At 41.3% G+C, this 11,653-nt stretch overlaps 2 long non-coding RNA genes across 4 annotated transcripts in view; one reads left to right on the forward strand and one right to left on the reverse strand.

Annotated features, from left to right (window-relative positions):
* Positions 1-3,256: 3,256 nt before the first annotated feature.
* Positions 3,257-11,653, reverse strand: part of LOC105478870 (uncharacterized) — a 64,424-nt gene continuing 56,027 nt past the window's right edge. Inside the window, exons 8-9 of one of the 2 annotated variants that reach the window (XR_011617125.1) lie at positions 9,340-10,625; positions 3,257-8,307 (exon numbers count right to left, since the gene is read on the reverse strand). This is a non-coding gene — a long non-coding RNA (uncharacterized lncRNA). Of the gene's footprint in view, positions 8,308-8,647; positions 10,626-11,653 lie in introns of those variants that run through there. The other variant, XR_011617124.1, reaches the window with a different exon arrangement.
* LOC139360069 (uncharacterized) overlaps positions 10,410-11,653 on the forward strand; it is a 31,797-nt gene continuing 30,553 nt past the window's right edge. The window contains exon 1 of one of the 2 annotated variants that reach the window (XR_011617127.1): positions 10,410-10,542. This is a non-coding gene — a long non-coding RNA (uncharacterized lncRNA). The remainder of the gene's footprint in view (positions 10,543-11,653) is intronic. The other variant, XR_011617129.1, reaches the window with a different exon arrangement.

The following is an 11,653-nucleotide window of genomic DNA, read 5'->3' on the forward strand; positions in this document are numbered from 1 at the left end:
CATACAATAATAATGGGAGACTTCAACACCCCACTGTCAACATTAGACAGATCAACGAGACAGAAAGTTAACAAGGATATCCAGGAATTGAACTCAACTCTGCAGCAAGCAGACCTAATAGACATCTACAGAACTCTCCACCCCAAATCAACAGAATATACATTCTTCTCAGCACCACATCACACTTATTCCAAAATTGACCACATAGTTGGAAGTAAAGCACTCCTCAGCAAATGTACAAGAACAGAAATTATAACAAACTGTCTCTCAGACCACAGTGCAATCAAACTAGAACTCAGGACTAAGAAAATCAATCAAAACTGCTCAACTACATGGAAACTGAACAACCTGTTCCTGAATGACTACTGGGTACATAACGAAATGAAGGCAGAAATAAAGATGTTCTTTGAAACCAATGAGAACAAAGATACGACATACCAGAATCTCTGGGACACATTTAAAGCAGTGTGTAGAGGGAAATTTATAGCACTAAATGCCCACAAGAGAAAGCTGGAAAGATCTAAAATTGACACTCTAACATCACAATTAAAAGAACTAGAGAAGCAAGAGCAAACACATTCAAAAGCTAGCAGAAGGCAAGAAATAACGAAGATCAGAGCAGAACGGAAGGAGATAGAGACATAAAAAACCTTCCAAAAAAATCAATGAATCCAGGAGCTGGTTTTTTGAAAAGATCAACAAAATTGATAGACCGCTAGCAAGACTAATAAAGGAGAAAAGAGAGAAGAATCAAGTAGACGCAATAAAAAACGATAAAGGGGATATCACCACTGACCCCACAGAAATACAAACTACCATCAGAGAATACTATAAACACCTCTATGCAAATAAATTAGAAAACCTAGAAGAAATGGATAATTTCCTGGACACTTAGAGTCTCCCAAGACTAAATCAGGAAGAAGTTGAATCCCTGAATAGACCAATAGCAGGCTCTGAAATTGAGGCAATAATTAATAGCCTACCAACCAAAAAAAGTCCAGGACCAGATGGATTCACAGCCGAATTCTACCGGAGGTACAAGGAGGAGCTGGTACCATTCCTTCTGAAACTATTCCAATCAATAGAAAAAGAGAGAATACTCCCTAACTCATTTTATGAGGCCAACATCATCCTGATACCAAAGCCTGGCAGAGACACAACGAAAAAAAGAGAATTTTAGACCAATATCCCTGATGAACATCGATGCAAAAATCCTCAATAAAATACTGGCAAACTGAATCCAGCAGCACATCAAAAAGCTTATCCATCATGATCAAGTGGACTTCATCCCTGGGATGCAAGGCTGGTTCAACATATGCAAATCAATAAACATAATCCAGCATATAAACAGAACCAAAGACAAAAACCACATGATTATCTCAATAGATGCACAAAAGGCCTTTGACAAAATTCAACAGCCCTTCATGCTAGAAACTCTCAATAAATTCGGTATTGATGGAACTTATCTCAAAATAATAAGAGCTATTTATAACAAACCCACAGCCAATATCATACTGAATGGGCAATAACTGTAAGCATTCCCTTTGAAAACTGGCACAAGACAGGGATGCCCTCTCTTACCATTCCTATTCAACATAGTGTTGGAAGTTTTGGCTAGGGCAATCAGGCAAGAGAAAGAAATCAAGGGTATTCAGTTAGGAAAAGAAGAAGTCAGATTGTCCCTGTTTGCAGATGACATGATTGTATATTTAGAAAAGCCCATCATCTCAGCCCAAAATCTCTTTAAGCTGATAAGCAACTTCAGCAAAGTCTCAGGATACAAAATTAATGTGCAAAAATCACAAGCATTCTTATACACAAGTAACAGACAAACAGAGAGCCAAATCATGAATGAACTTCCATTCACAATTGCTTCAAAGAGAATAAAATACCTAGGAATCCAACTTACAATGGATGTAAAGGACCTCTTCAAGGAGAACTACAAACCACTGCTCAGTGAAATAAAAGAGGACACAAACAAATGGAAGAACATACCATGCTCATGGATAGGAAGAATCAATATCATGAAAATGGCCATACTGCCCAAGGTAATTTATAGATTCAATGCCATTCCCATCAAGCTACCAATGACTTTCTTCACAGAATTGGAAAAAACTGCTTTAAAGTTCATATGGAACCAAAAAAGAGCCACATTGCCAAGACAATCCTAAGTCAAAAGAACAAAGCTGGAGGCATCACGTTACCTGACTTCAAACTATACTACAAGGCTACAGTAACCAAAACAGCATGGTACTGGTACCAAAACAGAGATATAGACCAATGAAACAGAACGGAGCCCTCAGAAATAATACCACACATCTATAGCCATCTGATCTTTGACAAACCTGAGAAAAACAAGAAATGGGGAAAGGATTCCCTACTTAATAAATGGTGCTGGGATAATTGGCTAGCCATAAGTAGAAAGCTGAAACTGGATCCTTTCCTTACTCCTTATATGAAAATTAATTCAAGATGGATTAGAGACTTAAATGTTAGACCTAAAACCATAAAAACCCTAGAAGAAAACCTAGGTAATACCATTCAGGACATAGGCATGGGCAAGGACTTCATGTCTAAAACACCAAAAGCAACGGCAACAAAAGCCAAAATTGACAAATGGGATCTAATTAAACTAAAGAGCTTCTGCACAGCAAAAGAAACTACCATCAGAGTGAACAGGCAACCTACAGAATGGGAGAAAATTTTTGCAATCTACTTATCTGACAAAGGGCTAATATCCAGAACCTATAAAGAACTCAAACAAATTTACAAGAAAAAAACAAACAACCCCATCAAAAAGTGGGCAAAGGATATGAACAGACATTTCTCAAAAGAAGACATGCATACAGTCAACAGACACATGAAAAAATGCTCATCATCACTGGCCATCAGAGAAATGCAAATCAAAACCACAATGAGATACCACCATCTCACACCAGTTAGAATGTCAATCATTAAAAAGTCAGGAAACAACAGGTGCTGGAGAGGATGTGGAGAAACAGGAACACTTTTACACTGTTGGTGGGATTGTAAACTGGTTCAACCATTGTGGAAAACAGTATGGCGATTCCTCAAGGATCTAGAACTAGAAATACCACATGACCCAGCCATCCCATTACTGGGTATATACCCAAAGGATTATAAATCATGCTGCTATAAAGACACATGTACACATATGTTTATTGCGGCACTATTCACAATAGCAAAGACTTGGAATCAACCCAAATGTCCATCAGTGACAGACTGGATTAAGAAAATGTGGCACATATACACTATGGAATACTATGCAGCCATAAAAAAGGATGAGTTCGTGTCCTTTGTAGGGACATGGATGCAGCTGGAAACCATCATTCTCAGCAAACTATCGCAAGAACAGAAAACCAAACACCGCATGTTCTCACTCATAGGTGGGAATTGATCAGTGAGATCACTTGGACTCTGGAAGGGGAACATCATACACCAGGGCCTATTATGGGGAGCGGGGAGCGGGGAGGGATGCCATTGGGAGTTATACCTGATGTAAATGACGAGTTGATGGGTGCTGACGAGTTGATGGGTGCAGCACACCAACATGGGACAAGTATACATATGTAACAAACCTGCACATTGTGCACATGTACCCTAGAACTTAAAGTATAATAAAAATAAATAAATAAATAAAAATAAAATCCACAGGAAGAAAAAAAAAGACCCAGTCATCACATCCTTATTCCACCTCACAAGAAGAAAGTAGTAAAGAACAGATTGCCCCTTTTCTATGGAGACAGTTCTCAGAAGTTGCATACACCACTTTTGCTCACATCCCACTGAGCTAGAATTTAGTCAGATCACCACAGCCATCTAGTAGGGAGGCTGGAAAATACAGGCTTTATTCTGAACAACTTTGTACCCTTCAATGGCAAATGAAGGCTTTCTAGCAGTCTCTGCAAAAGGCCTGTGTAAACACTCAAGTTTAAGATCTCAGAGATGGAGCACTTCCAGGTAAAGACACAATGACGAATATGACCCCAGGAACAGGTGGTTGACAGGCAGTCAAAGTGAAGGTCATTGACATATTAAAGTCAAGGGAGAGTGAGGCTTACTTATGGAATGGATCATTAACAATGCAGAAGATGAAGCCACATAGGTTAACTGAAGAGTTAGGGTGAAGAGGAAGATTCGGAGGCCACTGATGATATTGTAGTTATATGGTAGACCTTGCAGCCGCATGAACCACTGACTTAAGTTTATTCTATAATTATTTCAACTTAAAGAATCAGGAACATTCTGATATTTTTGCCTTTGATTTCCCATAGTACTGGAGACATTGAACACACTTAATAAATACAAGTTGTGCAAAGGAGTCACAAACCCTCACTAGACCCCAGAAGATAACCAAATATATTCTATCCCCCAAAAGCTCTTGCTGACTCAGGCATCAGGAAAATGACAAATATTCTTTCTGTTGTGCTGCAGCATTTTGGTAAACTGCCCAGTTTAACAAGCAGCATATTTGAAATACACTACCTGTTCTCTGAAGATTGAAAATACTGTAGGGAAAAAGATATATAAAACAAGAAAAAATAAGGAAGTTATATGTGTGCTGTGTTACTATATAGGAGACTGAGAATAGACTTAAGAGAGTGCAGCATCTGTTTCCAAAACAGCCAGACAGAAGGGAATTCTCTTCCTATTCTCATTACTAAATACTCAAAAGAATCACTGATTTGGGGAGTAAGGGACAGAGCAACTTCTTTCTCCTTCCTGTGAAGATGAAAAGCCAGCCTGCTGGCTTCCATATGAACTGTGCACTTAAAAGGCAACCATCTAAGCAGCTTGGAGGGACCAAGAGTCCTGTGTCTGACTGCTGCCCTCACCGGCAGCAGGGATGCTGAGCCACAAGCCATGTCTTGGCTGGTGCACAAGGGAGAGGTTCATTCGGTCTGCCTTCTCTTCTTCCCTCCAAAAGCTGGCTCCAAGGAACTTTTATCTACTCGGTGTTACAAAGAGGAAGACAAATGGGTGAAGTTCCGCCAGCTGAGACAGGGTCAGAATCCTGCAAGGACGTCATGCCAATCTAAACACAGATTCAAAAGCAAGTGAGATCCAAGTCTAATGAGACTATGCAGAGACTGCAAGGTTCATGCAGTACAGGAGATAACCACCTTAGCAATTTTCTTTCTTGAAACCCTTGATTAGAAATCCACTGCCCCCTCCTTTTTATTTATTTTGTTTTTTTGGTGAGAACTGTGAGTGTACCTATCTAGCTAATATCCATAGCAAGACAGAAAAAATGTTTAAGTTATCCTAAGCTTACATTCCAAAGCAAATGTTCTTTTCAAAAACCAAATATAGATAACAGAATAATTAACAATACCTATGTATCCACCATCAGAATGAATAGTTAAAATCTATTAACATTTATATATTATAAAAATTATAATTGGCTCGCATTACTTTTGGTATTTATGTCCCACAGAGTTACCACAAACACTGAATTCTCAAATACCAAACCATTGCTCCTAGAGGAAATATAAGATTAGCTTCCTGTGAGCCTCTGGCATATGTATCCATGAACAGAATGTGGTATGGTTGTGTAGGGTTTATAAAATGTTTTACATAAACATATCATACCATTTCAATATTCTGCAACTTGCTTCCTCCACTTAACTGTATGTTTCCAAAATCTATTTATATTGAAACATATAGATTTAATTAATTGATTGAAACTTCAGGACAGTAATTCCAAGACTCAGCAATTAGATGATATCAATCACCAAGAATCTCAAGCACTTCCAGTGAAAACGTATTCTTCATCCTATACCTAAAAAGTTGTCTTAAACAAATGTGGTCACAATAGTCTTTTGTTAAATCAAATATGATGTAGAATATAATCAGAACCCCTCAGTACATCAATGTCATCTTCAATCAGGACCACTTCTCTGATGTCATCTCCCATCACTCAACCCCATGCAATTTATGCTGTGGTATACATGCTTTTCATGTCTTTGGCCCTTTCAAATACTATTAGCTCTGCCAGGTAAGTTATTTCTTTCCTTCTTTGTCTGGCAAACTCCTAGACAACCTTCCAAACTCAATGCAAATGCCATCTCCAGAGGAAGATTTACTTCAAAGCCAATGAAATTTAAGCTTCAGGCCTCTCAATTCCACAGGTCTCTACAAAGACCACGGGAGAGATTTAGCAAGGTATCCATGTGGACATTTGTATTTTTGTAAAATCATAGGATTAAGGTTTTTTTTTGTTAAAGGGCCATCCAAATGATATAATCTTAAACTAAATAACAAACAGAGATGGAGACTCTCTAAAGAAAATTATATTTATCTGGGAATAGCACTGCAATGAGAATGTGAATGTCATAATAAGCTATGTGCATATTCGAGAAGGGTGGAGCAAGGGGAAGTTTTTATTATTTATTTATTTATTTATTTTGAGATGGAGTCTCACTCTGTCACCCAGGTTGGAGTGCAGTGGTGCAATCTTGGCTCACTGCAACCTCCACCTCCCAGGTTCAAGCAATTCTCGTGCCTCAGTCTCCCGAGTAGCTGAGATTACAGATGCATGACATCACACCCGGCTAATTTTTGTATTTTTAGCAGAGGCGAGGTTTCACCATGTTGGCCAGACTGGTCTCAAACTCCTGACCTCAAGGGATCCACTTGCCTCAGCCTCCCAAAGTGCTGGGATCACAAGCATGAGCCACCGCGCCCAACCAAAGGGGAAGTTTTTAAAGGTAAAATGAGAAGAAATACATCAAGTATTTTGAATCAAGTATCCTTGCCTACAAGGTTCAATAACATGGGTGGCATCAGTCCAAGGTGAGACAGGCAGTTGCTGGATAGACGTCCATGCAGAAGTATTTTCTGTGTAAGGTTACTATGGCTTTTGTGCAAGGCTGCAGTTTTTGCCATCTTTTGTAACTGTTCTTGTTATGAGGCACACATGCGTGAGAACCCTCCCTTCATGGCCTTCTCTGCCCCCATTTGTCAGGATTTTAACTCAAGTGACTCCATTTTGATTCTGACAACCTTCAAACGCTTCAGACCCCTCTAAACCTGGATCTGCCCTGATCATCACTTTTGTGAAGCTTTCCATGACCTCCTGAAAGGGAAGTCCTCCGAGGTTCCAGAGCACTTTATGTCTAATACTTAATATGTTTTAGTATAACTTATCAGCCCACATAATTGGACAACATATTAGAGAATTTTTGTTCATATGTCTGTCTCAATAGTAGGTATTCAACAAAAACTTGGTAAACGTGTATTACTGATGAAAATACAAACAGAGATTCATGAGCTTATTTGCTGTCTGTTCCATTTTCAGACCCTGCCACCATCCATCTTCAGAAGGAGCCTTCCAACTGCATGCTCACTGCACACCAGCAGACAGGGAGGGGCCAGAGGAAGCCAGACGGCAGCAAGAGGGGAAAGAAGTTTTCAGGAGGGTGGTGAGAAAGAATGTGAAGTCAAATCACAAAAGGAATGGGAGTCAAACAGAAATGAGGCTGAGAGTTCAAACAGGGAAGGAGACAGTAACACAGACCCATCATCTGGGAAGAGTTCTTGTTTGAGGTGGTGGAGTAGTTTCATTTAAAAACAAAGGGAAACATTCGAAGTACATAAAAAGGAGATATGACAAAAATAGGTATTTAGTTACAATTGGTTAGATTAAACTAGAGAAACTAGCTAATCCTGCACCGTAGCACTCGCTGTTTCTTCCGCTGGACAGCCCTCCCCTGTCAGCTCTCACACATCCTTCAAGAACCAGCTTCACTGTGACTTATCTGAAGCCATTCCTAGGCTTTCCTGCCTGAATGCTCCAGATTTCATTTCTCCCTCAGCTCTGCAACCAAAACTATAAACATAACTATAAGTGTGTTTTTTTACTTATTTTAAACATCTGAGTAAGTACTAAACCATGTGTAAATAAACTATTCTTTATATTTTCATTTGAGAGTCTTAACTTTCCCACAATTAACTACTAAATAGAAAATTTTAGTGTTTTTTATTTCAAGTCATCCTTTTATCCCATGTACCCAAGATAGTTACGTTCTAGCAAAATATGACATTGTTCTCCTGGTAAGAGACAAGAAGGCAGGCAAAAGCAAAAGGCAGAACCAAAACACATTTGAAAGCACTTCCCATGGGAAAGAATGTCACATTTGAAAACAGATTCCTCCGTTGTTTCCTTGGTTTAAGCGGAAGTTACTTGCTTTGTAAAATTACAGTTGAAACCATTGTTGCAGAGCAAGAGATTCTCTGTTCTCCTGTGGCAGTTATTACTGCGTCCGAGGCAGGCTCAAATAGAATCTGAGATCATTCAAAATTTTTTTTTTTTTTTTTTTTTTTTTTTTTTTTTTTTGAGACGGAGTCTCGCTCTGTAGCCCAGGCTGGAGTGCAGTGGCCGGATCTCAGCTCACTGCAAGCTCCGCCTCCCGGGTTCACGCCATTCTCCGGCCTCAGCCTCCCGAGTAGCTGGGACTACAGGCACCCGCCACCTCGCCCGGCTAGTTTTTTGTATTTCTTAGTAGAGACGGGGTTTCACCGTGTTAGCCAGGATGGTCTCGATCTCCTGACCTCGTGATCCACCCGTCTCGGCCTCCCAAAGTGCTGGGATTACAGGCTTGAGCCACCGCGCCCGGCCGATCATTCAAAATTTAAACAGTGAATGCAGCAATCAAAATGTCACCGGGGTAGGGGAATGAATGAATAATTCAGCTCACTAAAAGTTAACATTTAGAAAAGACCAGACTTGCAAATTCCAGGAGGTAATGAGAGCCTGGAATAAGATGGTCCCTACCGTCTGCCACCTGCTTCAATTAAAAACAAACAAAATGACCATGAAATCTGTATGTTGACCTCCTAGACACCCTGCTTTTTAGGGGTGCATTCAGATCTGAGGAACAGCAGCCAGAGAGTGATCCAACACCCCGATGGGGCATTCAGGAACATTATTTGATTTCAGTTCATCCAACACTTCCTGAGCTTCTACCGAGCCAGCTACTGAACTGGGTGCAGGGAATGCAGAGATGTATAAAACCATCACCGCCTTTGAGGAGCTCATGGTCTAGGAGAGTGGCTGACAAAGACTCAGGGATCCTGCATCATGGGAGGGTATAATAAAGCTATGACAAGGGCAACAGGATCCCTGAAAGGCCCACTTGCATAGGCTTGTGTTTGTGGTGGGGAGTTGTCTGGTATAAAATCTAGATGGCTGGTGACTGTCAGGGAGCTCCAGCAGCAAACTTGGGGTTCAGGACCAAGCCCTCATGAGGACAGCTTTGCTCTTTCATCCCACTGTGACTATAGGTGTGGTGTTTTCTCTGCCTAGGATGTCCTCACCTCCTTTGCCCACCTGGAAACCTCTATTTCTCTGCAAGACATTCACATGAGCTTTACTTTCCAGATGAAAGTGCTCTTGGCTGTCCCAGACAGCCTCGGGTGCCCAATTGTCATAAACAAAGACAATGACCACATCCTGCGGTGACAGCTCCTCGTCTGGTTCAGTAGATGGTCTGCGAACAGAGAAGGCCATGTTTCATCTATCTGCATGTGCAGAGCCTGACAAGCAAGGCACTCAGTAAATGTTTGTTAAAATGAATGAGGCCGAGTTCCACTTCGCTTAGGAGGATGTGGCTTCCATTCTAACAACAAGAAAAAGCCTGACATTCTAAAACATCGTAACTTTTCTTGAGCCCATCTGAGGAGGTGAGGCTACGAGACAATGAAGTGAACACAATTCCAAAGACTGACAAGTGCCTCCGACCAAAGGGGACACACCTTTGTCAGAGATGGAGGAGGACATGGCTGCCCGAAAAAGCAGGTTGGAAGGAAACAGCTAAAATGGTAATAAATTCTTAAGTGTGGCCTAAGCGCAACAACGTTAGTCCCAGACACAAGGAGCGGGCATTCGTACTCACACCCGAGCTCTTTTCCAAGGTCTCCGTCGGGGCTCCTGAGGAGGCTGGGAGGCAGGACTGGAAGAGCAGAGAAGCCACCACGAGCCTAACACAGAGTAGCAACGAGCGCGGATGCAGAGTCAGCCCATGAAGGCCAAGGTGGGGAAGGGACACTGAGAAACCTCAGGGCAGCGCGGGCCCCACAAGAAGCACCGGGAACCCGCCCAGAAGGCCTCTGCCCCACCCCCGCGGCTGTGAGCGCCCACTTCCGGGTCACTTCCGGGTCCCGGGCGCTCGCTCCTCTGCGTCCGGCCATGAAGGCCGAGGTGGGGAAGGGACACTGAGAAACCTCAGGGCAGCGCGGGCCCCACAAGAAGCACCGGGAACCAGCCCAGAAGGCCTCTGCCCCACCCCCGCGGCTGTGAGCGCCCACTTCCGGGCCACTTCCGGGTCCCGGGCGCTCGCTCCTCTGCGTCCGTCCTCCATGCGGCCTCCTCAGCTGTGACACGACCAGGCTCTGCATGGGTCCCCCACCCAGCGCTGCAGCTCAAGAGACTCTCCAGACAGTCAGCTGGGGCCGTCGCCGGCCGCCTCACTCGCCTCTCCTGTCACGGGGATGACTTTCTCATGCTGCCTGTTGCCCAGGGTAAGAGCCATCGGTTCATAGATTTTCCTTAAGGTTTTTAGTGTTTTAAGTCTCAGCGGTCCGTCTGGTACTTGTTACATCATCTTGGTCAGAAGCAAACGTTCAATTGATTTTCCACAAAGGTGCCAAAGCAATGCAATAAAGAAAAGAATGCCTTTTCAATAAATTATATAGAAACAACTAGATTCTCACATGCTAAAAAATAAACCTCAGCACCTACCTCCCATCAAACAGAAAATGTTACATGATGGGTGCATAACCTGAACGTAGCAGTTAACATAAACGTAATACAGTTTTTAAGGGAAAGCATATCTCTAAAACTTAAGAGTAGGAAAACATTTCTTAGATAGGATACAGCAAATAACAACAATGAAAGAAAAAAATGGTAGATTTTATCAAAATTGAAAATTTTTGCTCATCAAGTGACTGTTAAGAAAACAAATAGGCAAGCTGCTGACTTGGACAAAACATTCACACAACTAAAAACGATTATCTAGGATGAATAAAGAACTACTACAATCCAATAATAAAAAGACAACTAAAAAGTGGTCAATTAATATGATCAGATACTTTACAAGGAAGGTATACATATGTCCAATAAGGATGTAAAAAATTGTTCAATGCCATTAGTCATCAGGGAGCAGCAAATAATTAAAACCAAAAGACATGCCACTGCATAACCACAAGAATGTCTAAAATTAAAAACACTGACAGCCACAAATGTTGGTGAGGAAGTGGAGTGACTGGAACTCATATATTGTTGGTGGAGGTATAGTGGTATCTAGCAATTTCTTGCTAGGTAACATACACTTACCCTATGGCCCAAAAGTTCTATGCTAGGCATTTATCCAAGTGAAATGAAATATATATTCATTTAAAAAGCTCAGATTTGTAATATCCAAAACTAGGAAACTCCCAGGTATCTATCAATAGGAAAACAGATACACAAACTGCAGTATATTCGTATAATGTGATGCTGCTCAGTAATAACAAGGAACAAATTATTAATACACAAAACAACATCAATGAATCTCAAAACCATGCTAAGTGAAAGAAACCAGATAAAAAAGAGTATGTACTACTGTCTATACATTATAATTACATTTATTTG

This window comes from Macaca nemestrina, chromosome 19 (genome assembly GCF_043159975.1).
Source record: "Macaca nemestrina isolate mMacNem1 chromosome 19, mMacNem.hap1, whole genome shotgun sequence".
Taxonomy (NCBI): domain Eukaryota; kingdom Metazoa; phylum Chordata; class Mammalia; order Primates; family Cercopithecidae; genus Macaca; species Macaca nemestrina.